Source organism: Oncorhynchus kisutch, unplaced genomic scaffold, assembly GCF_002021735.2.
Source record: "Oncorhynchus kisutch isolate 150728-3 unplaced genomic scaffold, Okis_V2 scaffold3999, whole genome shotgun sequence".
Classification (NCBI taxonomy): Eukaryota; Metazoa; Chordata; class Actinopteri; order Salmoniformes; family Salmonidae; genus Oncorhynchus; species Oncorhynchus kisutch.
This window is the reverse complement of record NW_022265944.1, coordinates 110,940-117,145: the sequence shown is the minus strand read 5'-3', so window position 1 is coordinate 117,145 and position 6,206 is coordinate 110,940. Positions and strand designations below refer to the sequence as shown.

The 6,206-nt window shown below is 43.0% G+C and overlaps 1 long non-coding RNA gene across 4 annotated transcripts; it reads left to right on the top strand.

Annotated features, from left to right (window-relative positions):
* The first annotated feature begins 291 nt into the window (after positions 1–291).
* Positions 292–2,275, top strand: LOC109876967 (uncharacterized). Of its 4 annotated transcripts, none has more exons than XR_004209469.1 (6): positions 292–386; positions 765–865; positions 1,012–1,155; positions 1,373–1,433; positions 1,575–1,859; positions 1,982–2,275. It is a non-coding gene; the product is annotated as an uncharacterized LOC109876967 (long non-coding RNA). The 4 variants fall into 4 exon arrangements; XR_004209471.1 differs by having other exon boundaries at positions 963–1,155; XR_004209468.1 differs by having other exon boundaries at positions 1,575–2,275.
* Positions 2,276–6,206: the final 3,931 nt, after the last annotated feature.

Below are 6,206 nucleotides of genomic sequence, written 5' to 3'. Positions count from 1 at the left end.
TCATCTAAAAAATAAAAAAAAACGCCCCTACATTGAAAGGTGTCTTGTGTGTTTATATATTATGGGTTACATTGGAACATTGTTGCAACGTGTTTGATTCACGTTTCTTTGAACGTTGTCACCAACCTAATATTGAACGAGTCAATTAGTGATTTTATCTGCCTGTGTCTCTCTCATTTCAGAACGGCGGCATGATCAAAACACGTTATATCTTTCCATTCCGTTGATTGGTTGACATGAGATGATATTCGGATTTGTGCTCATTTATTAATTAACAGGTGACACCAGCGCGCCTACCTTTATAAATCAACCTCCTACTGTCTCGTTAAAAGGAATCAGTTCTGGCTGTTGATTCCAAGGAGGACTAGGTCACAGTTGAGCAGCAGGTGACCAATCTTTATAACGGCTTCATTTATGGAATGCTTTGGAAAAAAAACCTTCCTCATCCTTTGAGTTTGTCAAAGCAATTTGGTTTATGCAAGTTCATTTTTTATCTACCTTTACCCCTTATTTCTCTGCCATTTTAAAACTTACTATGTAAAGGTAGTATATGTAACCTGGAATTGGCATGTGTTTTAAACGTAGCCGATGTGAATATGACGACGAAGAGCCGACTGGACCATTTGAGATGCTACCCCGTGTGGTTCATACTAGGCCTACACCCTTTGAGTAAAAGGGCCCTTTTTTTTCAGACCGATTTCTCAAAATGTAATTGATCGCTGTCTCATTGCATCATGTCCTTATTGATCCTGTTTTGGCTCCAGTTCCCCTGCAGGTAGCAGTAGTTCAGGACTCTTGTTGACCACCACGTCCTGCACCACATGACATCACCCAGCACCGTAACGGCCACTGTGCAGACTATACTGTACGTTTTACCTGACCAATCATATATTTATTATCCTATGATTTTTTAAATTTTTTTATATATATTTTAACTGTTGTGAATATACTATGTCTGTAAGGATGACAGACTCATTTCCCCATGAGGGGATGAATTCACGTTCATCTCAGGGGTCGTGGGCTGGTTGGTAATCATCTTGTCCTGCTGCTGTGGAGAGTCCCAGTCTTTATCAGCAACAACATAGTGACGGCTCAGATCTTCTGGGAGAGGCTGTGGATGATACTGTGACGTGCAGAGAACTGGACAGATGCAAGGTCAGAGGGCCAAAGATTTCTCCGTATTCCCTATATAGTGGGATTAGAACACTGGCACCCCGAGGGCCAAGGGCCAAAGATTTCTTTGTATTCCCTATATAGTGCACTATTCTTTTTTTAGACCAGATACTTTGGGCAATATGCTGCCATTTTGAATACAACAAGTGACAAATAAGTGGAGGCATCACTAGTTAATGCAAAGATGTTTTATTTTCAGGAACAAGCACATTTTCTAAAGACTATTTCTCTGACTGGTGTTTCATTCACTTTTAAAGATGGTGAGTAGACATTTTAACCTACATACACAAAGTGATGGTTGTGTATTAAAACTAAAAGTTCATATTAACAGTTGAGGTATCAGCATGACTTCCTCTTCTCTTCCTGGTCAAGGTGTATGACTCCATGTTGACTCTCCCCAGACACCTGCAGAACCATCATCTCCATCTTGGTCTCCATGGTTGCCAGCATCGCCGGGATGGGGAAAGTGCAACAGCTGCTCGGCGCGAGGGTTCCGGAACCAAGGCCCAGGTTGCCATGGCAGCTGGGGCTCTGTTCCTGATTTGCCGGGGTGCTGAGTCTGGTGTCTCTCAGCTGGACAGCTCAGTGTCATCATTGACTTCTATAATCTTCTGGAACACCAGGGCTTAAAGAGCTGGGTGCTGCCATCTTTATCTGGTGGGGGGGGGGGGCGCTCTCATGGCCAGGTACAGACCACAATGCAGTAAATCAGACTTTGTTTTTTTTTATCCACCATTTTGATGGATGTATTGTTGTCCTGAAACTACTGAAGCAACTATGTATTTTAAATGTCCTTCCATTCATTCAGGGGGTCTCCTGGTGTTCTCGTGCCCATAGAGGGACGGCCCTGGACGGGATAAGGGTTGGTATAATAAACCACCACTAACCCTGCCCGCAGCCAGGGCACGTCTCACGTCTGATCTGCCCGACCAGACGAGGACCCTATTCCCTATGTAGTGCCCGACATGTTCCCTAGAGAATAGGATGGTATTTGGAAACATTTCCCTATGTAGAGACCAGGGTCCTATTCCCTATATAGTGCACTACTTTAGACCAGGGCCCTATTCCTTAAATAGTGCAGTACTTTAGACCAGGGCCCTATTCCTTAAATAGTGCACTACTTTAGACCAGAACCCTATTCCCTATATAGTGCACTACTTTAGACCAGGGTCCTATAGAACCCTATTCCCTATATATAGTACACTACTTTAGACCAGGACCCTATAGAACCCTATTCCCTATATATAGTGCACTACTTTAGACCAGGGTCCTATTCCATATATACAGTGGCTTGTGAAAGTATTCACCCCCCCTTCACATTTTTCCTATTTTTTTTTGCCTGACAACCTGGAATTAAAATGTTTTTATGGGGGGGGTGTTGTATCGTTTGATTTACACAACATGACCACTTTGAAGATGCAAAATATTTTGGGGGGTGAAACAAGACACGAACTTGAGCGTGCATAACTATTCACCCCCCAAAGACAATACTTTGTAGAGCCACCTTTTGCAGCAATTACAGCTGCAAGTCTCTTGGGGTATGTCTCTATAAGCTTGGCACATCTAGCCACTGGGATTTTTTTGCCCATTCTTCAAGGCAAAACTGCGCCAACTTCTTCAAGTTGGATTGGTTCTGCTGGTGTACAGCAATATTGAAATCATACCACAGATTCTCAATTGGTTTGTCTGGGCTTTGACTAGGCCATTCCAAGAAATTTCAATATTTCCCCTTAAACCACTCAAGTGTAGCTTTAGCAGTATGCTTAGGGTCATTGTCCTGCTGGAAGGTGAACCTCCGTCCCAGTCTCAAATCTCTGGAAGACTGAAATAGGTTTCCCTCAAATGTTCCTGTATTTAGCACCATCCATCCTTCCTTCCATTCTGACCAGTTTCCCTGCCGATGAACAACATCTCCACAGCATGATACTGCCACCACCATGCTTCACATAGTGCTCTACTTTAGAACAGGACCCTCTATAGTACACTACTTTAGCCCAGGGCCCTATATAGTGCACTACTTTAGACCAGGACCCTATATAGTACACTACTTTAGACCAGGACCCTATATAGTACACTACTTTAGCCCAGGACCCTATATAGTACACTACTTTAGACCAGGACCCTCTATAGTGCTCTACTTTAGACCAGGACCCTCTATAGTGCTCTACTTTAGACCAGGACCCTCTATAGTGCTCTACTTTAGAACAGGACCCTATTCCCTATATATTACACTACTTTAGCCCAGGACCCTCTATAGTACACTACTTTAGCCCAGGGCCCTATATAGTACACTACTTTAGACCAGGGCCCTATATAGTACACTACTTTAGACCAGGACCCTCTATAGTGCTCTACTTTAGACCAGGACCCTCTATAGTGCTCTACTTTAGAACAGGACCCTATTCCCTATATATTACACTACTTTAGCCCAGGACCCTCTATAGTACACTACTTTAGACCAGGACCCTATATAGTACACTACTTTAGCCCAGGACCCTATATAGTACACTACTTTAGCCCAGGACCCTATATAGTACACTACTTTAGACCAGGACCCTATATAGTACACTACTTTAGACCAGGACCCTATATAGTACACTACTTTAGCCCAGGACCCTATATAGTACACTACTTTAGACCAGGACCCTATATAGTACACTACTTTAGACCAGGACCCTCTATAGTGCTCTACTTTAGACCAGGACCCTCTATAGTGCTCTACTTTAGAACAGGACCCTATTCCCTATATATTACACTACTTTAGCCCAGGGCCCTATATAGTACACTACTTTAGCCCAGGGCCCTATATAGTGCACTACTTTAGACCAGGACCCTATATAGTACACTACTTTAGACCAGGACCCTATATAGTACACTACTTTAGCCCAGGACCCTATATAGTACACTACTTTAGCCCAGGACCCTATATAGTACACTACTTTAGACCAGGACCCTATATAGTACACTACTTTAGCCCAGGGCCCTATATAGTACACTACTTTAGACCAGGGCCCTATATAGTACACTACTTTAGACCAGGACCCTCTATAGTGCTCTACTTTAGAACAGGACCCTATTCCCTATATAGTACACTACTTTAGCCCAGGGCCCTATATAGTACACTACTTTAGACCAGGGCCCTATATAGTACACTACTTTAGACCAGGACCCTCTATAGTGCTCTACTTTAGAACAGGACCCTATTCCCTATATAGTACACTACTTTAGACCAGGACCCTATATAGTACACTACTTTAGACCAGGACCCTATATAGTACACTACTTTAGACCAGGGCCCTATATAGTACACTACTTTAGACCAGGACCCTCTATAGTGCTCTACTTTAGAACAGGACCCTATTCCCTATATATTACACTACTTTAGCCCAGGGCCCTATATAGTACACTACTTTAGACCAGGACCCTATATAGTACACTACTTTAGACCAGGACCCTATATAGTACACTACTTTAGACCAGGACCCTCTATAGTGCTCTACTTTAGACCAGGACCCTCTATAGCGCTCTACTTTAGAACAGGACCCTATTCCCTATATATTACACTACTTTAGCCCAGGGCCCTATATAGTACACTACTTTAGCCCAGGGCCCTATATAGTACACTACTTTAGCCCAGGGTCCTATATAGTGCACTACTTTAGACCAGGACCCTCTATAGTGCTCTACTTTAGACCAGGACCCTCTATAGTGCTCTACTTTAGAACAGGACCCTATTCCCTATATAGTACACTACTTTAGACCAGGGCCCTATATAGTACACTACTTTAGACCAGGACCCTATATATTACACTACTTTAGACCAGGGCCCTATATAGTACACTACTTTAGAACAGGACCCTATTCCCTATATAGTACACTACTTTAGAACAGGACCCTATTCCCTATATAGTACACTACTTTAGCCCAGGGCCCTATATAGTACACTACTTTAGACCAGGACCCTCTATAGTGCTCTACTTTAGAACAGGACCCTATTCCCTATATATTACACTACTTTAGCCCAGGGCCCTATATAGTACACTACTTTAGACCAGGACCCTCTATAGTGCTCTACTTTAGACCAGGACCCTCTATAGTGCTCTACTTTAGAACAGGACCCTATTCCCTATATATTACACTACTTTAGACCAGGACCCTCTATAGTACACTACTTTAGACCAGGACCCTCTATAGTGCTCTACTTTAGAACAGGACCCTATTCCCTATATATTACACTACTTTAGACCAGGGCCCTATATAGTACACTACTTTAGACCAGGACCCTATATAGTACACTACTTTAGACCAGGACCCTATATAGTACACTACTTTAGACCAGGACCCTCTATAGTACACTACTTTAGACCAGGACCCTATATAGTACACTACTTTAGACCAGGACCCTATATAGTACACTACTTTAGAACAGGACCCTATTCCCTATATATTACACTACTTTAGCCCAGGGCCCTATATAGTACACTACTTTAGACCAGGACCCTATATAGTACACTACTTTAGACCAGGACCCTCTATAGTACACTACTTTAGCCCAGGGCCCTATATAGTGCACTACTTTAGACCAGGACCCTCTATAGTGCTCTACTTTAGACCAGGACCCTCTATAGTGCTCTACTTTAGAACAGGACCCTATTCCCTATATATTACACTACTTTAGCCCAGGGCCCTATATAGTACACTACTTTAGACCAGGACCCTATATAGTACACTACTTTAGCCCAGGACCCTATATAGTACACTACTTTAGACCAGGACCCTATATAGTACACTACTTTAGACCAGGACCCTCTATAGTGCTCTACTTTAGACCAGGACCCTCTATAGTGCTCTACTTTAGAACAGGACCCTATTCCCTATATATTACACTACTTTAGACCAGGACCCTCTATATTACACTACTTTAGCCCAGGGCCCTATATAGTACACTACTTTAGCCCAGGACCCTATATAGTACACTACTTTAGACCAGGACCCTCTATAGTACACTACTTTAGCCCAGGGCCCTATATAGT